This window comes from Dromaius novaehollandiae, chromosome 7 (assembly GCF_036370855.1).
Source record: "Dromaius novaehollandiae isolate bDroNov1 chromosome 7, bDroNov1.hap1, whole genome shotgun sequence".
Taxonomy (NCBI): Eukaryota; Metazoa; Chordata; class Aves; order Casuariiformes; family Dromaiidae; genus Dromaius; species Dromaius novaehollandiae.
This window is the reverse complement of record NC_088104.1, coordinates 4,892,882-4,917,500: the sequence shown is the minus strand read 5'-3', so window position 1 is coordinate 4,917,500 and position 24,619 is coordinate 4,892,882. Positions and strand designations below refer to the sequence as shown.

Here is a 24,619-nt window from a genome sequence, read left to right as displayed (position 1 = left end):
TTTCCCTCAACTCTCCTGCTGCTGAGAACCCCAGATCTGCTCCTCCAGGGAAATGTGCAATATCTCCACTTTGCAATTCCCTTGAATGCTTATGTCACTTTTTGGAGATATGAATGTAATATTTTATCAATGCTTTCATTCTTGAATCAAACTTTAGGTATAGTCCCAGAGATATATACAATGCGGTACCTCATGCACAACGAGGTACTTAAAAATACAACAGTTTAGTTGATACAGAAACTCAGGATGTTTGCTACAAGTGTGGAAATAAATCACGGAACGAAGCTGAATGATCTTCAATATATAAGACAGGGTATTTTGAAACGTTTAGGATTTTAGCTAAAGAATCAGCAAAGTTTTGTAGCTGAAGGGCCATACACCCTATTTTAATAAAAAGGAATCCATAAAAAATAAATTACTTTCACTAAGTATATGCAAATTCCAATGTAAGCAATCAGTGCAAAATTAATTTTGCCAGAACTGATTAAAAGCATTAATAAATCTATATGCAGTATTGCTTCAATCTGATACTGTAAATTTATTATACTTCCTGTAAGATTAATTATAATGCTACAATAACATATTACGATGCCAGAACATATTACTGTACATTCTGTTAATAACAGTTAAGCACAACCTGAGTTGTAATTATGGACTGTAACAAAGTAATTTGATAGCGATTGTTTTCTTTAACTGTTAATGTTAGATGGGAAATAAAATGTGTATGTGCTGGTGTTCATTACATTTTTCTCTTTAATACAATACCTAATTAAAACCATGAAACCTCGCAGCATTTGTTCTCACAGATTCCCTGCACTTTTTTTGTTACTCACCAAAACTGTCAGCCTGCTCGAGATAAGGGAAGGTTAAAAACAACAGTTGAAGTTATTCAAGGTTGTTTTGCATTCTTGTCCTGAACTGGAGACAACTTTCCTTTTCTCCCTATAATTTTTAAATACATTGTGGCCCTTACAGCACTCGCCAGCTCAGATTTGCAGATGGCAAAATATTTTCGGGGAACACGGTTTGGACACCGGCGTGGACCTGCCTTCCAGCCGGGCCGTACCCCAGCCTCCCCGACGGCTTCGCACCAAACTTACAGCCAGAAACAAAAAAAACACCACCCTGACAAACAAAAGACCTGAAAACCCTCTTTAAAGACTAGGAGGAAAACATGTAAAATGTAAACATCCCCCAGCGAGGTATCCAAACTTTATTCTGCTTTTCAGTCCCAGGACCAGAGATCCGTGGTGGCAAGAGAAAGTTTAATTGCTCTGAGGCGCAGAGAACGTAGGACGATTTTTGATAATATCTATAGCTTTTGCCACATTTTAGGCCGTTGTTCCTGAGCACTGAGAGAGTGCGGAGGGAGGAGAATACAACTTTAGGAACACAAAACGCGAGCTATTTTAGCATACTGTACACAAACTCTGAGTGGCAAACAGTGTTTTGGAGAACTACCAAAAGAAATTATTCAAGTTAAGCTTTTTTTTTTTTTTTTTTTTTTGGATATATTCCTGATTAAGCCTGCACACAATGAAAAAAACAGTGTGAAGGCACAATTCTGAATGGCATCTGTGCTCAGAGCTTCAGAGGACTGCTTACTGTCATAAAACTCTGTGTGTCACCAGCTGGGGGCCGGGGATTTAAAGATGTCAGGGGGACCTGGTCCCTCAGATGGGATAAAGATCAGAAGGAAAGCTGTCCAGGTGATGCCCAGGCCCCTGAACAGGCCTATCTGCACTCCCATTCAAATGATAATGAGTGTGTAAATCACATCTGTTCCCCCTCTGCGCCTGGATCCTTGTCACCTGAATAGCATCCCCACCAGGTATCAAATGAGCTACAGGAAATAGGTTTCTTTTTTATCCAACTTCGCTCTGAAATGAGAAAATGAGCACCCCGGCTAGGAGGCCCGCGGACCAAAAGGGATTGCAGCCTTTGGATCCCTCGCGGTAAAGGAGGCTTAATTACGGGCGGCAAAGCCCGGAGCCTAAAACAAATGCAGATATACAGCTCTGCGCTGGACTCGGCTTCCGAACAGCCACATAAAAGTAAGTTGATAATTAGTGGCCATTGACTTTAATGATGTAACATGCTAATAACGGCATTGAAAATCATCGCCTATTGTCTACCGCACCAACCTCTTTCTTACCTAGCTAAAGCATCTCTGTAACCAGACCAAAGAATGCCTGGATATACAGCTATTAATCATTTTACAATTAAAATATTTGTAAATGTTTCATTTCCTAAAACTGCAATGAAGTCCCTTATTTATACTTTCAAATGTAAAGAAAATTTGGATCTGAGAGTTTATTTCACCTCTGGGTTCGTCTTCCCTTTGCTTCCATCATTTCTTTTTTTTCTTTTTTTCTTTCTTTTTTTTTTTTTTGATCAGAGGCATGAAAGAGTGAGTAAGTGCGAATGCTTAGGTACCTGGGGTATGGAAAGGTGGTAATTAGCACAGCAGGATAATTGATGTGTAGATTGCAGCATGAACAAATGCTTTGACTTGTTTGTTCTTCTCACTCTTCCACATTCAATCTCTTCTCCCTCTCTCTCCCTTATTTATTTATTTTTTTACCCAGCCTAGCTAATGAACACCTTACTTTGCTTAGTTAAGCTGACAGAGACATATATCATTTAAACGGAGATATTCCCTCCCTCATGTATGACATTATAAAGAGACTTTTTCTTACACTTTCTCTTTTTCTCTAAATTGCAAAATAAACTTTGACAAAGGCAAGGAAGGACTGCCTGAAAATGGAATTAGAGGACTGCAAGATTTCAGTATTTGTAATTTCTGAGGCACTTTACCATGGGCATCAACCATACTTTCCCAGTATGCTGTCATTTAACAACCAGTATATTGAGAGAGAATTGGAGTGAACCCCAGTTTTTCATGCAGCTCTAGGCCCAGATCCTGGAGGGAATTATGCAGAATTATGTACCATTGAGGACAATGGACTGGCCCACGTATATAAAGCTATGCCCACGTGTAAGGCTTCAAAGGACCAGGGCCATGTGCTAGATTTCATTTGGTGAAGCCATCATGAAGCTTAGGTATACAGCTTTAACAGGTAATTTTTGTGGTGGGGAGATAAAGGGGTATAACACTTGGTGGCTTCTGTTTAAATTACGATGCAGGGAAAAATAATAGAAGTCAGCAAGGACTTTCTTGTTGCCTCCACGTAAAACAAACACATCTTTGTTTCATAAAATGATGATGTGCAGACCATTCGTCCATAATGATCCTTTAGGGTATATGGAGAAAAGAAATGCAAAAGCGAGCTCAGAAATTCAGTTTAATATGCACAAGTGAGTGTTTTCCTCCCTGGATGGAATGTCTAGTATGCAGACTTGCTGTTATATTTTTAACTTAATGCGCAGCGTATTAGCCATTACGTTCTCGGAGTGGACACATGTCATCCCGAATCTCCGATGAGCTCCACATGGCAGGGATCCTGTGCCTACATGGGAGTCAGCACTGAATCAGGATCTCTTCCCTGGAAAATCTGTTACGAGCCCAATCCTGCAATACTCCCGGTGGTAAAAGTGCCATTAGCTGCTGGGGCTGATATTGTTAATTTACATTTTGCCAGCTATAGACTCGAGTTTCTCACCACTGCTTGTTCTAGGGACAGATTTAGACCTAATGATAAAATTATACTTTTTAGCAATAACGGTTGCCCTTGGACATGCTTAGAAGTTTTATGTTAGTTCTGCATCTGCTTATCCAATCGCGAAAAGCAGCTTTTAGAGCCTCCTTGGCTGTGCTACCTGCCGAAAGTACATAAATCATTTCACTGCTCCTAATGCAGGACCAATTAGTTTTACTTTTTCCAGGCTAAATACCCCAGCAGATTACTGTTCCCAGTGTCTTGCAATGGCTCTACCACTGCCGCGTAGCAACAAGCCAATTCAGCCTTTGTTCCAACAGAGATAATCCTGTTTAGCTACCCTACAAGCCTGTCCACTAACACGACAGGCTGACCACAACGCCGTAGCATCGCAGATATCAGCAAACAGCATCTCCCCTTAGCTGTATGACAGCTACAGAGAGCCTCCTGCACCACTAGGAAGTTCTTGAATGCAAGCTATGAGAGTCCAGAAGATGCTGCTACGGAAGAAAGGCAGAAGAAAGGATGAGGAGTTTATAGCCCCTTCAAATATTCCTACTTCTCTCGCGGACCTTCAGCACTTCCTCTTATGCATCATGCTTTGCTTTTCCTGTACCTTCGAGTTATCCCTTTGCAAGTCTTTGAACCATCCACTTCACTTTGCACACTCAGAGACTTTCCTATCGGAAAACACGACTTGTGGAAGAAGTGTGTTTGGGCAAACCAAGAAGCACGGACTCTACGTGGGGGAAAGGATTAGCAAGAAGACAGCTAAGCAAAATATCAAACAGCAAGTCTGCTGATCAGCCTCCCTCTTTCCTGTCCACAACAGCCCTAGGTAGCACACATTTGGCAGGTGACTGACCACTGTGAACTTCAGGGCTTTGCTGCAGCAATGGAGCCAAGTATCTTTGTGATGGGCCATCACAGGAATGCAAAGTGTTCAATGAGGCTCCTTCCCGAGCAGTCTGTGGCTGAGGAGGGGCAGTGCCGCCCCATCGCCAGGGCCTGAGAAAGGTCTGGGGAGCCTCACCGCCCTTCCTGGGGTTGTCGCTGTGTCCTTGGCCAAGGCACAGCCCGACCCCTTTGTCCTGCTCTGACTTTACGTCCAATGCCGTCATCGTGCCAATTAATTCTATCACTGCTACTACTAATAGCAGAACAAAATACCAGACATAGAGAGGATCAGGGACCTACAAGATACCTACAAGGTGCCTTGACCTGGTACCTGCAAGGTGCCTTTGCGACACTTTTCCACTATTTTGCCACTCTATTGTGCCACAACTTTTAGCAAGCACGGAAAGCACTAGGCATCATTAAGAAAGATACACTCCACCGATAATCGACCCCGAAGGGAGTTCAGCTGCTCGGAGCGCTGCATGGCTGCATCTTTGTTTGCCCCTGGCACGTGCCCAGCCTGCAGCCAACTGCGATGGCCGGGAGCCACAGGTATCTGTGGCATGAGCGACTGGAAGCGAGGCCCTACGTTTCTACAGGACACTATATACACAAGGTTCATACGCTAAATGCCGTTTCGCTTTTCTTCAGTAGTTTCAGAGAGAGTCAAGCAAGCAAGACACTCTACCTAGAAAAACAAGGTGAAGCACTGCAGAATGCCGAATAAAGGCACTGTTGATGTTAAGGTGCCTCGTCTTGTTGAATTATAGCAACTTTTCATGCCATCAGGGAACAGACAGGGAGTTCAAGGACACTGCCCACCCAAGGAGGGTTGCTCTTCAGCTGCACCTACCAGGACTTCTAATTGCAAAGGGTAGGAGGCAGACTAGAGAAGGAGTATTAGACTTAGAGCAAGTTGGTTGCTAGCTTTCCAAGCCTGGAGAGCACACTGAAGTGTATTATTAGCTCTTTTCTGTTTGCCTCAAAAGCTGATGAAGAAGTTGGAAACCATACTATTCAACTGCCAAATAACTAAAAAAATTCCAATAGCGCCTGACATATGAGCCAAGGAACCCACTGAAAATGTACATTTGCATCCAAACCATAATGCATTGAGCTATGATCTCATTCTGAGGTGGGCTTTTTTTTGTTTGGTTTTATTTTATTTTTTTGAGAAAGAAAAGAGGAAACAAAGATTAAGCTTCACATGAGCATGGTCTTATGAGGGGAGAACAGAGAAAGTCGCTGTTTGGCCCTTCTCCATAGTGCTTCTGCTGTACATGAGGGATAATTTGCACCAGCTCTGTCTCACTTGAGCTGATATATCTCAGAGCCAAGACATATCTTGAACTGATACCTCTCAGGGCCAGTCCGTGTCCCCGTAAAAAGTGAGGAGCCACGGTCCTCGCCGAGCTCCCCTCGCCCGGGGCTGCTACCCGTTAGGAGCACGTAGCAGTGACGGATGTCACCGCAGCTCTTGGCAAACGCCACTTCCCGAAGCACGCACCCGCTATTTGAGGAGCACCCGAGCTAAATCGGCTTTTTCCACAATTCTGCTCACACCTCCGTTTATTGGCACCCAGGTTGCAGGTCGGAAATTAGGAAAAGGACAGCCCAGCTTTACCTTCAAAGCATCTGGTGTTTGGGAAGGAGAAATAGCCTGCTTTTTTAAACTAAGCTTCGACATAAAAACATTTGCGAGACTGGCAGTTCTTATTAAACGCGAGCTTTTTCAGCAAGTAATTTTCCAAATTCCTCACCGCTCTGGAGTAGAGGAGAGAATTTGGGAAACAAGGGAAGCATAGGTGGGAAAAATATACGAAAAGAAAACACGTAAAAGAAAACACATTTAAATTTGTTTCCACATATGAGATCATATTTCTGGCACTTTGTAGAAGTCCTATGGAAGCTGTTATTTCCAATATAGGAATACTACAGTGACTAAATTGGTGTTAAATTTAAATCTATTCAGGAAGTAATAGTCAATCTGCATTCCATGTAAAGACTCTCACAGGCAAAATTATTTATACAAGGTAAAGTTGGCAAAAGGAAGTCCAATGAAAGAAAAAAATTACATGCATTAACCCAACCCTTCCCAGCTAAGTACTTCAGTACTTCAATAGCTCTTCCTCAGGAAAATAGATTTTTAGCCAGTGTGAAGTAACACGTTTTGTTAAAGTGGAAGTGATGTTTCAGGAACTGCTATTTTAGAAGCATTATGAAACAATATAAATACATGTGATCTTTCAAAGTAAGTGTCACTATTTGCAGATTTTACTAATAGTTTAATTCTACACAAAGTGTAAAAGGCAGCCTGCAAGTGCGCAGCTACGTAATTAGATAGATGTTTTCACAGATGTATATTTAATTTTACAACTTTTGAACCCTCCTTGCATTTATTAATTCATTTCTGCAAAATTTAGGCCCGAATTTTGCCACACATGCACAGCTCCACAGAGGGCCGATTTTAATTATATTCACACAGCTTTTATGCCAGTGTAACTATTGACTTAAATATAGTTTCTCATACCATGATTTACATCAATATAACTTTGACTAGACTCAGACTTTGTTGAAGATGTGTGGAAATACCTTTGCCAGAATTTCCCTCTGGGTTCCTTTTACTACTGGTTGTACAGAGTAAATAATTATTTTGGGCCAACATGTGTCAAAATTTAAAAATATTTTAAGAACTTGGGGGGGAAAAAGAATACCTGCTTTATAGAGGAATATATCTATGCTCATATATGCTTTCTCGGATGATTTTGCAGTTTCATTTTAAAAGGTGAGTGTTATGTGCGTACTATCACAAGAGCAAAAAATATTAAAAACCAGCACCCACGCTTATAAAATCGAAGCAAAGCAGCAGCTTAACTCACGTGAAAGCCAGCGTCTCCCCTCTCGGATGCAGCGAGGGCAAGGGGATGGCTGTGCACACAGGCGAAAGCCCCACAGACCAGAGCCGTAGCTACGAGAAAATCGTGGCCGAGGAGGAAGGGCAGGAGAACGGGCTCCTTCTCATGACGCGTCGCACAGACATTAAACACCCAAGGGCAGCAGCAAAGTACTTGCACGATGCAGCCGGCCAGCTTATCTGAGGTATCTATGGCTTGTGGACCTGGCTATCGAGGTGCCATGGGGTGCTGCACCCCCAGAGGCCATCCCACCCCGGCTGACCTACCGGCAGGGTTGAGGTGCTCGCTGCCGAACGTCTGCCCCAGCTTCTGGTTTGCTGCATCAGGGACCAGAAAGCTGCTGTTTGCTGCGGCTGTCTTGAGCGAAGCAGCCTCCAAAACACTTCCCCATCCCCTTATAAGGGCACGATGTGACCATCACCGCTCCATGTTTGATGGCCTCACCTTTGCACTTCCTTTTCCTTTCCTCAGAGAAGAAGTGGTCACCCACATGTCCGTGCTCCTTACAGCGCTGCACCCTTCATGAGCAAGGAAGGCCCCACGCTGTAGGGCACACACCTTCTGCCGAGGGCATTCCAGCCCAGGAGGAGAGACAGAGTGCCCAAAACTCATTCAGTTGACCTAACGGTCAGGGTCTGCTCTGGATGGTCTGCGTGGTAGTGAACTGCACCCTTTGTATGGAGTTTTCTGTGCTTTTTGGGGACCTGCATATTTTCCCGTGCTCTGCAGGACAAGCCGCCCCACTATATTCCTAGTCTTGTGATGTAGTTTTGACAGAAAGATGAATCCCTTTCACGGAGCCTATGCTGTATAAGACTCTGTACATTATGTCCTCTTGGTGAATTTGCAGTTCTTTATATAATGGGCCCTATTGTGCTCTCCAAGGCACAGATAAAGTGGCCTGTGTGTATGCGTGTATACGTGTGCATGCAGGCAGGGCACAACACGGGAGACCATGGAGGCTTTCAGCACGCAGATCTCACAAGCTCGTCCTTGTGATGCTCTCAGGAGCAAGTGCACCGAGACACCCCAGGCTGGAGTATCCGCCCTGCTTTTCTGTTCATCACGGGTTTCAGTTCACTAACGAAGTCTGTCCCCTCTCTTTGCTGCTTTGGGGTGAGCAGCGTGTTGGAGCTAAGTGAAGGAAAACTACTTGGCTCATAGCCACCTTTTTCTAAACAGAAGGAGATATTCTGAATCCTCCTTGTGTGTCAGATATGATCTGGACCACTAAGCCATGTTTGCTTTCCACTACCTCATTCTTGTTTTTATTTACAAAACCCTCCAAAAGTGCGCTGGTTACTTATTTTGTTGTGTTTCAGCTCTGTGAGATCATAATGATTTACTCAACCGTAACTTGTACCATACTTGAGACAGCTTTAGAGATATAGTTACATACTTACACTTTAACTATTTAATTAGGGCCTAATTCTGCCACCATCACTCCCACCTGACCAATACCTCACTGTATAACGAGTCCAATTACAATAAAGAAGGCAAAAATCAACTGTGCTACTTAATTACAGTTTGTCCTAAATACACTCATCCTTCTAAATTTGCTCCCTGAACTTACAGAAGAAGTATTTTCCTCACCGGAGTGACACCTGGACTCCTCACCTCCCCCTGGCCACACGAAGAAAGGAGTTTTGCCTGAAATTCCTCAACTTTTCGACTGGCCAGCACGCCAGAGCTGATCGCAGAGATGCAGCTTGGGGCTCTTTCGGAGGTAGCCGTGAGCACGGGCATTTGTGGAGCTGCCCATAGGTTCTCCCCTCGCCTTGCGAGGTTGATGTGCCACCTTCGCGGGACGCCCCAGGCCCCTGGCTGCGCCCTGTAGCAGCCGTACTGTCCATACAAAACGGGGTGGAAAATGATATTCTTGGGATCTTAGGGAAAGGCCTTCCTAACCTGGCAGGTTAAGAAACCAGCTCAACCAGCAGAGAAGTGAGGGCCTACAGAAGAGTAGCTGAGGGAAATGAATATTAAAGTCCTGCTGGACCCTTAAAAGCAAAGAATATAACTTAGGAGAAGAGGACAAATACCCAAAGCAGGTCGTGGTCTGTAGGGAAGACCAGAGGAGGAGACAACTGGTGGAGGGCTCCTGGGAAGGAGAGGAGATAGCCAAGGAGCTGGACTTGGCCACCTCACCACGTGGACAGAGATGTTACATCAACCTAGAGCTGCCTCGTAATTCGCGGGAGTGAACAAGGGCAGAATTTGCTGCATTATATTTAATAACTGCTGTTATTTCCTAAATAGCCTCCAATTTGAGGAGGTAGGAGAAGGACTTATTGGCTGGTGAATTATTTATTACAAATATTATTAATGAATTATTTATTACAAATATTTTCTAACATATAAAAAGCGAGAAGCTTTCTAGAGCCTGTTTCCTTTCGCTTTGCCATGCTATTCACATCAGGATAACTCCATCACCATTTGTCAAATTAATCCTGATTCACACCAGAAACGTAAGGCCTTCCCAAGCAGAAGTAACGAGAAAGTAAGCGCAGAGCGGCGCTTGCGACGGCAGCAATGTGCTCGTGCCATGCCACTGCCCCTCCAAAACAAGGACGATCGCAGTCCTCGCCCTCCAGAAGAAGGTGAAAGCAGCAAAAGAAACAATCCTGCGGGATGCTGCAAACTGCAGGAAAAACAAACAGCACCGGAGCAGGGATATCGCAGACAGAGCAAACACAGCATCGCCGCAAAAGTCTAAACACTTGTTAAACTGTCTGATTTTAGAACATTTCAGCCATACAACATTATTCAACTACTCATCACTGTGAGAACAGGCAATCAGGAAAGCTAATTTCTTAATTAGCTCTGCTCCGGCGGTAATGATTGCAGATCGTGTCAACTAAAATCTGTTTGGATTTCTGTAAATTGGAGTCCGACAAGCCTGCAGTTCCGTCGCCAACCTGATAACTCTCGCCCCCCTGTCTTTTGTTTTTCCTCCCAGCCTTTTTCCTGTCGCCATCTCGGTATTTAATCTGACACCGCCAGGCAGCGAGAAGGGTTTACTCTTCCCCTCGCCGAGAAAGGGAGAGCGGAGAGGAGGAAAAGCAAAACATGCGCGCGGGGACGGCAGGGCTGGCTGCACAGGAAACCTGGACCCAGCCGCCGCTCCCGCGAAAGCCTTTAATCTCGCCCGCATTCCTCAAGGCGCTCGCCCTCGCTAATAGGACCTATTCCTTTCAAGTTGGCCCCGATCGGGGAATTCGGTTTTTAGCAGGAAACATGCATCCTTGTAAGTCCATCATCCTATTTACTTGTGCGCGTTATGGATTTTAACTAATTCGCGGCCTTTTCTTTTATCGGCCCGAGCACGACTGCCGTAACATGCCAGGACAAACAGAGCCGGCCGGATCCCAGCAGCTGGGAATAAAGCAAAGCATGGCAGGACCGCGGCCCCCGAGGCCGGACCGCCCTCACCTGCGATGCACCCGGGCACCAGCGCTGGCCCGGTGGCACATGCAAAGCCCACCGCAGCCATCCTGCCTCCTCCTCCTCTTTCGGGGCTTTGCTGCACTTCACTCATCCTACCCTGCATTTTTACCCTCTGACAACTCACATGAGGGGTGAAAAAAGGAAGATTTTTAAGGCTTTTATGTTTTTTTTTTTTTTTTTTTTTTTTGCAGGGAGTACAATTAGTCCTGCTCCAGCCCACTTCTTGTTTTAAGTAAATTAAAACGAGATTCAGAGAAAAGCAGAGAAGCGCTGTCAGTAAACCAGCGCATTAGGCCGCCTATGCTCACTTAGGCGATTACCTGAGATGTATTTAATACCAGCTGGAGGGGAGCGCTGGGAAGGGCCCCGCGCTGCGTTGCCGCTTTGCATTGCTCAATACACAGCAAAAGGAGCCGAGAAAACAAGAAGCCGCCAGGCAGGCTAAGGACACGCAAGCGAAACCCTTGGAGCGTCCTTCGAATGCAAAAACAAAACCAGGAGGGTGACGAGCAGCAGCGGCGAGGGCAGCGATGACGTCGGCGCACACCCGAGCCCCACCAAACCCAGGCCTAGGCTCAAGCGCTGGACGTCAGGAAGAGAGAAAGAAATCTTGTGCAATCGCTTATGAAGCTCCCTCTGCGCTGACCCCATCCCCGTTTCCTGCACCGCTCCTGTTTCCCGCGCCCCAAAGCCGGGGGCTCCAGTTTGCAGGAGCTTTTGCACCCCATTTTATTTATTTTTATTTATTTATTTTTTACCCCCGCGGGAAGGTTTCCTTCGGTCTGCGTGTGACCAGGGAGCTGATTTCATTTCCTGTAAAACCCCCTCAAACGCCACAAAGTTACCTGACTCAGCTGCTTGCAGAAATCAAATTCAGTCAGAGATAACAGCTAATCATTTGTCACAGTAAGAAGCAATTCCCTGAAATCGGAAGGGAAAACCTGCCGCTTCAATCCGCAGGTCTGTCAGATTGCTAGAAATTACATTCTGCTCCGACTAACCTCTGCACTCGGATTGCTAACAACAAGCCGCTGCTCTATCAAAAGGGAATATCATACAGCCGGGAACAGCTTTTGATTTGTTCTGTTCCAATAACCTGAGGAAAAGTTTATGGACACGCATTGCTGCCTGGACCTCAATTTTCGCCAACCTGCGCGCCGCTTTGAATTTATAGCTCCGCATCCACGCGGTAATGGGGGTAAAATTTACAGGCTGATTATCCGGCGCTTCATGGGAGGAAAATTAGGGTTGATTTCATAACGGCACAACGGATGTTTCCTCTTTGATACTTCGAGTAAGGATACGCAGTTCGGATGCTTCAATTAAAACGCCAGAAAAAGAGGGGGAAAAAATGATGAACTTTATGTGGAAGGAAGCTTTCAAAATGCAATTCATATTCTTTAGAAATGTTCCCAGAGAGTAAATTAAATGTATACCCTTCTATGTAAACACTATTTGTGCAGCAGTCATGTTATAAGTTTAATAAAAAATGATGTATCACCCCTGTTTGTAAGATTTATAATTCACATGGCAGCAGTGAATCCAGGAGCCCGGCCACAATGCATTTTCTATACTTAACTCTGTTATCTACGGTACAGGGATGCTTACAACATTGACAAAAAGGGGCAAAAACAGTTCGGTGTCTGTTCTTGACTTTTTCTTTTTTTTTAAGGAGATGTTATTAAAATAAAAAGCTTGCATCTCCCAAGGCCAGAGTTACCCGTGGGGTTAATGTTCTTAGCAAGACGTGTTTAGGCAAATCTATCCACTGCACTTTTATTAGCAGGTAATGAAAAGGTGCAAGTTAAAGTGTGAAAGGACTGTGTTTTTTGAAAACAGTACTTCAGCAAATAGCTTTATCTGGCAGAGCCTCTTTGTATTGTAATTACATATAATACAAATCTTCACAATAATTCAGAGAGAAAATGCTAATGTGCAGGTTGTGGCAGAAACTAAACCAAAGCAATGAGATTTGCAGTTACAGCTGATTCCCCATCTCACACTGTGATTTTTAACAATTTATTTCCCCACTTCCACTCGCACGAGCTAAGGCTGATGCCTCCGCTCTGCAAAGTTCACACGTCACAACTACAAAGTTATTCCTCCCAAGCCTCTTTTCCTGGTGTGCTGCTCTTCCCTTGAAGTGAAAACCAGATAACCCCCCCAAACTGTTGATTAAAGTATTTGGGAGTTCACAGGAGAAGCTATGAAGAGTTTCCAGCATTTAAGCAGGATTTATATACGAAAATAGTTCCTAGCATTTTTTCCAGAATTTCTGCTTGTTGCTGCTCCAGCTTTGCAAACACGCAAAATTCATCTGACTTACCACAACAGCTTGAAGGACCAGCTTGGATAAATATGTATTTTTGTGATCTCTATTGGTTTCGCACATATGGCATCATCTACCTGACTGCTTGTACGGGCTCCATTGACTGAGAACGGGACGGATTCGGGTGCGCACACTCATTCTGAGAACACCGATTCATCGCAGCGGGTACCGCAATCCCCTAAACGCGGAGTCGCCGCCGCATCGGTGCTTCTCACCGAATGAATCACCGGCTGATGGGTCGCTCGGCGGCGGGGACGCGCCGTCCTCTGCGCGGGGCTGCTGCCCCCCTGCAGCTTTCGCTCCCGCGTCCTCGCCCCGGCGCTTGGGCTGGACCACGGCCTCCTACGAAGACGCGCCGTTTCGTCCCCCTCTTTTACATGCCTCTATCTGACCCTGATCTAGATCCCGCAGTCGGCGACAGCAATATTGACAACAGCCGGGGAAAGATCAGGTTTCTTTGCCCAGGGGAGCGGTCTGGTAAACTCTGCCGGGTTGGCGGGGCCGAGTCCCACGCCGGAGGATACTTCTGGTATCCTGGAGATGGGTTAAACACCAATCCTGCTCCGTTTTAGCCCGAGGGAGCCTTCTCATTAACTTAAACGGGAGCAGCAACACCTTAAAAATAAAGAGGACCCGATGCGATAGAGCAGGAGCACTGCCTCACTCTCCAAGCAACCTCGTTGACCTCAGCAACACATTCCTGTTGTGTAAAGCACCACAAATATCACAGTCTGGCCCAGAGTTAATAAAAAAGTCAGCTGAAAGTAGGCTAAAAAAATTGCTCCTCTGTATTTTTACAGTTGAGCTATAAACTCCTGATAAACAGAGATCAAAATGGAAATGCTGACACAGCCTTTGCACGGCATCGGGAACAGTCGCTGCGGCACCGTACCTGCTTTGGAAGGGGAATTTGCACTTTTGCAGTGAAATATAGGTACTTAGCATGTCTACAGCGTTTTACTCTATTAGAAACACTTGCTCCAAACCCAGCCCTCCCGTTTTCGGTCGCAGCTTTATCTGAGAAAAGACTGAATAGGCACTTAAAATATTTTTCAAGAGAAAGAAAGAGGAGAGGGAGAAAACCCCTGCCCATTCTTCTGAAATTTAAGTAGGCAGCCCTTGAAAGATCACTGGGAAAAGTCTGTATTTTCTCAGGTTTAACTAAATAATTTATGCATACTTTCACTTTGGCATGATGAAGCAATTTTAGCCTTTAAAACCCACAACTACTCAGGAGGGAAAAGGTCTGGTTCCTGCAACTTAAATAATTTAAACATCCAGGTGGAAATGCTTTCAGCCCCGTTCCTTTGTGAGACAAAGGAGGAAGACTTCGAAATTCAGAGCCACCAAGAAAAAAAAGTGATAAAAGAGCCAACCTCGGACGCATTTAATATTACAGGGAAATCCAGCAGTGTTTGCTGGAAAAAGATGACCAGACAGACACTTAGGGTACATAAATCTGCTGGGTAAAAATGCGAGGGAAAAAAAAAAATAGTGGCCTAGAGCTATAACAAACATGTTTTCCAAAAGAACACAGCAAAAATATCCCTCTACCCTCTAACCCAAGCCAGAAATGGTTTGTGTATGCTTAAGGGTTAGGCAGATGTTAGGGGTCACTGAAGAAGCTGTGTGAAAAACTGCACCACCAGCGCCGGCTTCTGAATTTACAGAAATGAGTCTGTCGCATAACTCATAGCCGAGCGGCTTCATACCAGCGAGAAACGAGAAAGCGCTCGGGCCCCTCCGCCGCTTCCCGCCCGGGGCACTAGCTGGTAGACCCAAAACCCTTGAAACACTTGCCAAAGAATCTGTCAACTTTAAGGACAGGTAAAAACAAAAAAGCGGCGGTGGCGCGGGGATGGACCAGGTGCCCCACAGCCCTCTTTGAGCGGGAGCGGCGATAAAACCCGAAAGCGAGCGGGAACAGCACGCGTGTTGTTCAAGCTAGATGCCCGACTCCGATTTCGCAGGGTATCGGGGCCCGTTAATCAAGATGTCTCCCAGCGAACGGCATTACTGAAATGAACGCTTGGCTCGGCCCCAAGGGTAGACGTGCCGCTGGCGGTTCCTGCATCGAACAGAAAGTATTCATTGGTAGCGACCCATATAGCTAAACCACGGGCATCTTCTGGTTGGAGAAAATATCCCTCAGTCCTTTCTGAAGAGCTCTAGGACCTCCCTTGCTCAGACCAAGCCTCCAGACCATGGCCAGGACGACGTCCTGGGGCTGAAGACGTGCCTCCTGCACGCCCACCCGTGCTGTTCTCCCTGCCTTTCGCCCAGATGTGGGCTCTTGAGCGCATCGCATGCTTTCGTTGCTCGCCTTCCTCCAGAGAACGGTAGTAATATGCCAAATTAATAACCGAGCGCGAGCGTCCTGCAGCCAAGCTCCTACCGGCGCCAGCGCAACATCTGCAGCCCAACATCACGCTCATGTCAGGGAGGAGGAGGAGGAGGAGGAGGAGGAGGAGGAGGATGGCTTGCTCTCACAGCCGTGCCACGCAAGGGGTTGTCCACCCTGCAGAAGGACACCCGAGAAGAAGAGGGAGAACCAGGCCACGGCCCTCTCCTCGACCTACCCCCGTGGCCAGCCCTCCCTGGCAGAGCAGCAGCCTCGCGGCGCTCTCGGGCTGACGTACCTGCGGCGAAAATAGCCAGCAGCACCTCCAGACCCGGCGGGGGATGCAAAACCCGGGGGCTGGCGCAGCTGTAGGCAGCGGAATATCTCCGTTGCCCTTTCAGGCTGCAAAGTCAAGCACGTGAGCTCAGGAAATCCCAATTTGCACTGTGCTCGCCACTGTGAACCTGCATACAATAGCTTTTCTTTGCTTTCTTTTTCTTTTTAAACCAGGTGTCTCAATTTTTTTCCAAAAGAGGGCAAAGTTAAGGCTCTGTAGCATTAGAAATGTTCCAGTTGGCCATGCAAGCCATGTTATTTCAGGGCACATTTCTGTTGCCATGCACAGAGGTGTGCAGGAGAAACAGCTCGCTGCCGGCGCGTGTGCACATGGGGCAACACCGCCTCCGGAGACAGCTTCAGACCCAACGGGGAGCTGAGAACGGCTCAAGATTTGTCCTATCTGTCTGCGCCTCCCGGGCAGCCAAAATACTCTCGTTAACTGGCTGCTAGCGCCGGGTCCAAGAAGAGTGCGAAGCCCTTATCCGCGCCGCCAAAAGGAAACGCCGCGCCGGGCACAAGAGGCTGTTGAAACCACACGTCATGTTTGGGTTTGCTGTGTCATGATGATTTTATTCCGGCTGGGATGAGTTTTTTCCTGCATCTGTTTCCCTCTGGAGCTGTTGGCAGAGGGCAAGGGCTGGGCTGCCACCGAGCAGGGAGCAGGAGCACTAAGAAGAATTTTTAAAAGCGTGTTTTTTGTACATATGCATGCTTCAGAGGCATCGCCAGTGGTTAAGTAGTAAAATAAGGGATGTGGACTGAGGCTTCAGACCTCAAGCCTTTATGTATTTTCCCTTTCTCTAGACCTTGCGTGTTTTCCCCCGTTTCGGCGGGCGGCGAGCAGGGCGCCCCGACCACAGCCCTCCGCTCCTCAGCACACCCCGGTTATAGGATTCGCCCCTGAAGCCATCAGCTCGCTTCACACGGGCCACCAGAGCATTATTAGGTCTCAGCATCTTCTGGCCGCTGCCGAGCGACTCCCAGCAGCGCCCACCTCCAGGGGAAGGGACACATGGGCTTTTAACCAAACCAACCGGCTTGAAATTTCGAGTTTCTCCCTCTCTTAATGAACTACAGAATACAGCCTGTGTCAGGCTCGTGTTTCAGCAGAGAAAGTGAAACTTTCAAGGTTGAGCTTGTTTCTGGACAAGGCATAAATCAGGCTTTTGGAGGCATTTTTTGCTGACTGATACCGCCTACCCGTGAATCCCGGCCGCAGGACAAGGACCGGAGGAGACCTTGCGCCTTGCAGACCTGCGCGATCCTGCTGATAAAATACCCGCTGCATCAACGCCAGCAGCAAAGCAAGCCCAGATGTGTGCGAAGCCCCACGAACAGCAACGACCCCCCCAAAAAAGGGGCAGCCCACTTGGCACCGAGCTCCAGAAGGAAACCACAGGGCCACGAGGTGAAGGGCCTTCTCTTCTCCTCCCAGCCTGCTAAACCTCCAGCTTCTCCTCCTCCGTCACCCTCGGTTAAGCCTTGCGAGCTCACAGCAAACCCCGGGGAGCTCGTTTTTGCCTGGAGGAATTGCACGCTAAGGATGCGCCCATGCATCTTCCTTCCACACCTGCGACCAACCTGCAACTCATCCAGCCTGAAGTGCATTAGCAGCAGCTTTGATTTCCTTGAGAAAGGAGAGAATTAGCACCGTAATCCTACTAGTTCTACTTCTAACAATATTATTTTAAGACAATTAATTCATATTTAAAAATAATGAAATTACTAGCACAAGGCACTAAACTTCTTTTAGTATATTAAATTGGGCAGATTGCTTCTCTCCTTCTAATTATGAATGTAGCAGTTACAAAAGAAACTGTCATTTTGATAGAGTAAAAGACAATCTGTCTGCCAAAAGTGTCCAACCATAATTCTAAAAAAAAGAGTCATCTGCATCAAGAACATGCTACTTTGTTTGATGTACTGTCTTATTGGAAACCTAATTTGCTTTCAGCCCCTGAGACAACACATAACATAAGTTTGTGTGACTAATTTTCTTGGAAATATGAGTAATTAGAATAAGGGACCATTTCCATCGCGGGGACGGGCAGTTTTCAAAAATTCAAAATAAATGCTGCGAGTTGCTTGCTCTCCCCTTTCAGCCGCACGGTACGGAGGGGAGCGGGAAGCGAGGCGCACGGTGGAGCGGAGCGCGGGCTCCCGTGCAAACCGTGGACTCTCGCAGAGCACGGAGAGGTTTATTACCTGAGGTGAGCACTCCCAGAGCTCCCGGCGTATAAAAGCATTAGCCGTATGTTCCGACAAAGCCATAAAAATCAATAAACAGGAACCCCCCACCTGCGCCGCGGCCCCGGCGCCGGGTTTTATACGCGTAGTAATAGCGCGTATCAATTTTCGCCGCCCTTCCTACGCGCGCGATTGCGAGGCGTGCAGCCACCGGAGGGACCGCGCGAGCAGCGCCATTCATCCCACGGAGCTGTCCCCCTGCCAGCTCCATTGCATCACCGGCGATTTTCTTCCCTCCGCCGCTGGCCCGGGCCGCGGCCCCGGCTCCGACCCACCCACGCGGCCCCGCAACAATCGCGGACTCTGTTCGCCGGTGCGAGGAGTTTACGAGCCCGCTGCAAGCTCAACGGCGCGGTTGCATGTTAATGCGCCCGGCCCCCGAAAGCTGCGCACAATGGAGCGGGAGAAGCGGGGACCTGCCACCAATATGCCAGCCTGGCCAGCTGCTGCGGGCCGGCCGCGTTTTTTTAAATAAATTAGTGATAAACATCGATACGCAGCCGCGTCGGGTTGCTACAGCGACGAGCTATATACTCTTTGCTTCTTAATCGCTCGGAGGTATAGAAAGCGCGGGTCATCGCGACGCCAGCGTATGCTAAAAACAAACAACTTTACAGATGCATTGGCTCTGCTGGGTTACAAAAATAACTACTAAATCACACTTATCTTATAATTAAAAAGAATGCCCCTGATAAGGCAGGAAAGAGTGTGAGCATAAACCTTTGCCATATATTTCCCCGCTTTTCATTAATCTATGGAAATAAGGGTGGCAGGTTTATTTAAGCACCAAGCAGATCAGGAAAGTTAGTTGCTTTGCATTTCCCAATCAGGACCAGGAAAACTTTGAGGAATATTTCATCCCATAGACATCCTTTAAAAGTGTCAGGGTTTCTAATTACAGCCCAGAGATGACCACCGCCGACTTTAGCAAGTAATGAGAAGCATTTGAGGATGAAGGCTTTGATTCTCGAATAAGCATGACCCAAGCGTAGTCTCCCTTTATGAAAAAAGCAGCATTAGCTTCAGTTTTAATAGGCAAGAGGGAAAAGAGAAAAAAAACAGCACTTGACGATGACCCTTTCTCCCCTCCCCAACAAAAAGACAAGGAGTTTTATCTGCCCGAGGTTGCCGCTGATAGTGCTCGCGGTCCGGAAGTACCACTCATGGGCACTTAGAGCAGCATCACGCAGACGCGTAAAAATAGAATAAAGTTGTACAGCAAATGAGAACTGATGATATACCTCAAGTGCTGTGACGCGAAACGAGCAAAACGAACGATCCAAACTTCCCCTGGAATTGATACAAATCTATCCGAAATTAATATTGCCATCAAGGTGTTGCTGAAGATGAAGTAGCACCTTTAAAAGCTATCTACAGCAAGGCTTGCGACAGCTTTGCCGTGAAGCGAGCCATTTTAGGCAACGGGAAGAAAGTAAGACCATTGTAGTTGTGAACAGCTGGCATACAATAGATAATTTAAGGGAAAGTGACCCTCATGTATAATTTTTAACTGAAGAACTGTCAAGCCCCATTAGTTCCAATAGGGCCTGGTAGTACCGAGGTAGGTTTATAGGGGCATTGTATTAGAATAGTTTCCAAAAGAGCAGCAAAAAACATTTTATGGGAACTTTTGTGGATTCAGAATTAATTCCATTTTTTTAATCTTAGCTGCTATTTGAGACAATGGCATCTCCATTTTTCTCTTCAGAATAAAACCCCCAAAATGGCAAAAATCTCTTTTGGGGCAAACGCAGCCACATTCTGAGCCGTGTGCACTGATAATACTAAGGAATTTGGAAAGACACCCATTAAATGTGGAAATCATGCTGGTAAATCCACATCACAGCCTCTGCTAGTGGATAAAAAGCCAAGTAAAAGAGCAAGGGAAGAAAACAGAAGTATTTAAATGGGTGCAAATAACAAAGGGTAAAAATCTGGGTAGAACATAAAGAGTGAGTTAGGTGAAAATAGAGCTCCAGCACCATTTCTGCAGACATGTATTAGAAGCGAGTCCAACATTATAAACAATTGCTATAAAACCTGAAAGGTCCAGGTGTCGCTAAGTCATGTTTACTTTATGGCTTTCACTTTGCTATTTGGCACTACTTCCAAGACCATACCGAAGGACGTTGCCCTCAACTTAAAGCGCTATAACTTTCTTGCATAGTCTTAAAAGAGGTACCGTAAGATTATTTAGCAACTTCTTGTGCCATAAACAAGACTGGGATGTCATCCCAGATTCCCATCCTGGGTATCAGGCAGGCTAAAATACGACTAAACGTCACATTTTGATGCAGTAGTTGTGGATGCTACATGCGGGCATGGAAGAGGGATGGAGAAGGGGGAGATCCTCCACACAAGCCTGGCCTTTTCCAAAGGGCTTGAAACGCAGGGTGACTCACGTCTCCTGGACACTGGACAGGTCCAGAGCTGGTGCCACAGGGAATGTGGGAACAGGGACAAGAGCAGTGGATGTGCCCTCCCCACCTGGCGCCAGAGGAGCGAAATCGCCATCAGGAGTGACATGCCGGAGGCACCTTGAGGCCGAGGCGGCCACTAGTTGTGGAGTAAATGAGAATAGCCCATTCTGGCCTTAATGAGCTGACCTGAGGCCTATATATTTAAAGAATACAGATTGTCATTTCTTTAAATGACAAGAGAAAACATCCTTTTAAACCCAAGTCAAATAATATGACAATAAAGCCAGGAGTTATAGGTACTGTAGATTGTCCTTTACTAGCCACTATATTACATGTAGTCTTTAGACCAGCTATAAAAAGCAGGTTTAAATACTAATGTATTTTTTAATTTGTTTTATACCCTAAACAAGCAATCAATGTACATTAATAAACATAATTGTTTTTTTGGCATTTGTCCATTCATTTGGTCTACCTTGTCAGCTCCGGCAAGCACATCAGCAAAATTCAGTAACCACAATACACACGAAGGAAACACCAGCGAGGCCGTCTCAGATACGCAGAACGCCTTGAATTACTTTGCTGCTCCACCATTGACAGATGGAAACCTCGAAAGTTTGCCATGAAGCCCTCCTGCGCGTATGCCTCCAGTGATGACTTTGACAGGTTTTTGTCCACAAATACTGCTTTCAAGTGCTGGTGCAAAGGACCTTTAATGAGGTGGTAAATATGTTTACCTTTGATAAGGTGAGCTGCCTGATAAGATAATGCGAACGGCCACTTTTCGAAAGCAAATATGTACAAAGCTCACTGCTGTCACGCAGGAGCTCTGCAGGACTCCATCAGTGTCGAGCAACATCTACTTTGGGAGAGCGCTCTGAAATCAATTAGTCCCTTTTCACTTTTAATTATAAAGTACCATTCGCTAGACAGATATATTTATTCAGGCAGGAGGGTGCAACGGTGGAGATGGACATGGGCAAGGCACTCGTCTCTGTAGTTCTTCAGTTATGGTGCAGCTCTTGGCACCCTTCGTCTAACTCGGACGCTTCTCCTCACTGATGTGGGGGTGTCTACCTCTTGGTCTGCCAGTTAGGAGCAGTCCCCACGCAAAGGGCTGCCTGCCCTTTGGGGAAAGACCAAAGAGCTTGGAGAGAGAGCCTATCGGTGGTCTGGTGCTGTTATCTTGAGTGCTAGTGACCTGAGAAATACATACCGAGAAAAAGCTCCACCGAGGGCAAAATCTGTTTTGCAGCCCTATAATGCCTCCTGACATCTCTATCAGGTCTTCTCTGTAGGTGACCCTACAAAAATAATTCTGGCTGGTCCATCGGTCATACGCGGGAAGACAAGAGGTAGCACGGGTAGCATCTGTGCCATAGAAATTTCTTAAAATGTCATTCGTCACAGGGAAAGAAAAAAATGAAATTATCACAGGGAGAACAGCAGCCGAACGTCCAAAGCAGGAGCTCCACAAAAGGCTCTAACGCGCTATAAAATTTATGAAAATACGAATAAAAGGTAACTTATTCAGTGTCAGCCTTACATATTTATAGTTTAAAAATTAGTCAAAGTTTGTGTCCCGAGGTTGCACCTACAGGAAGCCAGATGTGTGCCTTCTGCATGTGACCCAAGACAGGCCTGAAGCAACAACTAGATAATTTCTCGCTCATACTCTACACCGTCGATCGCGGCGGCTTTCTGAGGTGAGAGAATCTGACAGCACTAACTCTCCAGGGCAGAACTTTCCAGTCAAGTGGATCAACGGACTGAAAATCTCTTATGAATAGTCATTAGGCCTTCATTACAAACCCCTCACAACCCAGTTCTCTTTTCGCAACCAAATGCCTTTTGTCATCTTCACAAGGTGCATCATTTAATTACCAATTGATTTCTTTATATATGACAACATGTCAGATAGCAAAATACAGTGCATCTCCCTCAGGGGGAGAAGTCTGTTAACTATCAGCATGCCAGATTACCGAATTTAGCTGGAAGACAGTTATTCCCTCTACTGTTCCTTTATTTTAACTTGCTTTGCAAACCTCGGAGTTTTTCGGAGGAGCTACTCCGGGGGAAAAAAAATAAAAGGGAGACGAGGAGCATCGCAAAAAAGATTTTTCACCTCTCCATCAAAAAATTAAAGATCGCTTCCAACATTTCTCACTCTCCTTTTAGACGGAGCCACGGCTAAGCACACACCATACCCGCGCGTATGTACGTTGGCATCCGCGGACCCGTGCACACAGAGACCTATCTCAAACACGTCAAACAATTGTTCTCATTATACCAGGAATTTACCCAGCTTCTGACTCCACTAGCGCCTGAATCTTCCCCTTCACAACCGCGGCCCGATCGTCAAGCCAGCACTGTATTAATAAGCTGAATAATAAGGGAATTTCAGAAATGTACAGGACTATTATACCGTAACAATAAAACCTCAAACTGAGTAAACCAGAGCACTGCTGAAGGTAGGCGTCAGAAAATAATGACACCAGTGTTGCAGTAATGCGCTCCATTGTGCGGCAGTGTAAATGCCTGCTTCTTTCATACACAGAAGCTACATTACCCGGGTCCGAAATGTTCTCAGAGCATCACTGTGACTGGCTGTGATCGAACCTGGCACCAGCGAGCACTGAAAGCTGACATTATACTGTAGGATGTGCTGCAGGTGTGCAGGCCTGCGAACGTGCTCTAATTACATATTTTCCTGCAGAGCAACAATTAAGGTCGCCAAAATAATTGCCAGTTTCTTAATCCCTCTCTAACAAGACTGACATCAGGAGCGGTTTATTTTATTTTATTTTTTTTCCTCCGGTTATTCTGAAAGCGTTCCTCGAGATTTTGGTTTTTCCAGCATGCTGCATAAAAAGTAATTCTTACGTTCGAACGTGTGATTACGCCCATTGTTGCTGCCGTGTTTTTTTCCTTTAAACCCAAACCTTTTTTGAATGCTAGTACAACTAAAATAATGAAGAAATGCTGATTGTATAACCTGGCCTGCTGTTTCGACATTTCCTCTGCAACGAAGGTGCACATTTTTCCTCTTTGTACGTATTCACAGTGGCATGTTTTCGGTGCTCTTTTCCAGGACTACAAGCTCCAGGCCAGTACTTAGACCCCTGCGCGGTGACATTAGGGCTGCGCTACTCAAGTCTAGCGGCTAGAGAACTACCGGGTCCTGTCTGCGTCCAGCAGTTCAATACAGAACCACCTTTATTGTCATTACCACTGGCCTTATCTACTGCGGGAGACATTACAGAGACTTCTTTCTAAGCAGCATAAAACACTCGACTTCAAACAATTGGAACAATTGTAGTGCATGAGACAGAAAGGAGATGTCTAGTGCATCCATTTGCAAAGCCAAGGCATTTAACAGCAACCGTTATATATTGTAGTTATATATAGCTCTCTCGCAGACCTTGGGAAGAGCGTGGCCAATGTGAGTCAAACTGGGAGCCGGCATCAATGGCCACAGGTCAGCTGGTTTTCATGGGGAAGCACTAAGCAATACGAAATTCTTACCAAGAGAGAAGAGAGAAACCCCTGAAGAAAGCTGTGGGTTTGGTCTCCACACAGAGACCTTCTCACCTCACAACTTGGAGCTCAAAGGCTGGCTGAAGAGGCTGCTTGGGACAACCACTCTGCCAGTCCCTGAGATGCCTTTGGTGGGATTCAGGTCAGACCCGCAGGCTCTACCTTGCCAGCAAGTCTGCGTGAGGCCCTTCAGCGTTTCTGAAGATGCCTCAAAGGCATTTTATAGAGGAACACAGACACTGGAGTTTAGCCATGTTAGGCTGAACCTCCACATCTCTTAAGCCCAAGACTAATAGTCTATTCTTGACCCCATTTCTAAACAGCTCGGCTCCTTTCTACCTTTCATGCAGAGCCTGCCGCTGCTGTTCTACCTATACGCAGATCCCACCGATGTCAGAAAGAGTATTGCGTCTGTCAAGATTAAATTTATCTGAGCAACACCAAAGATCAAAAAATGCCATGCAACACCAGTCAAAGGATGTCCAGCTGTATGCCAAATAGATTGGCTTGACACGCAAAATCATATTCAG

At 46.2% G+C, this 24,619-nt stretch overlaps 1 protein-coding gene across 3 annotated transcripts in view; it reads right to left on the bottom strand.

Annotated features, from left to right (window-relative positions):
• The window catches only part of ZEB2 (zinc finger E-box binding homeobox 2), a 109,462-nt gene that overhangs the window by 47,777 nt on the left and 37,066 nt on the right, over positions 1-24,619 (bottom strand). The window contains exon 1 of one of the 3 annotated variants that reach the window (XM_064514584.1): positions 7,397-7,532. The exons of the other annotated variants lie outside the window; for them this stretch is intronic. The gene's annotated coding sequence lies outside the window, so the exon portion shown is untranslated. Of the gene's footprint in view, positions 1-7,396; positions 7,533-24,619 lie in introns of those variants that run through there. 3 annotated transcript variants of the gene reach the window in all.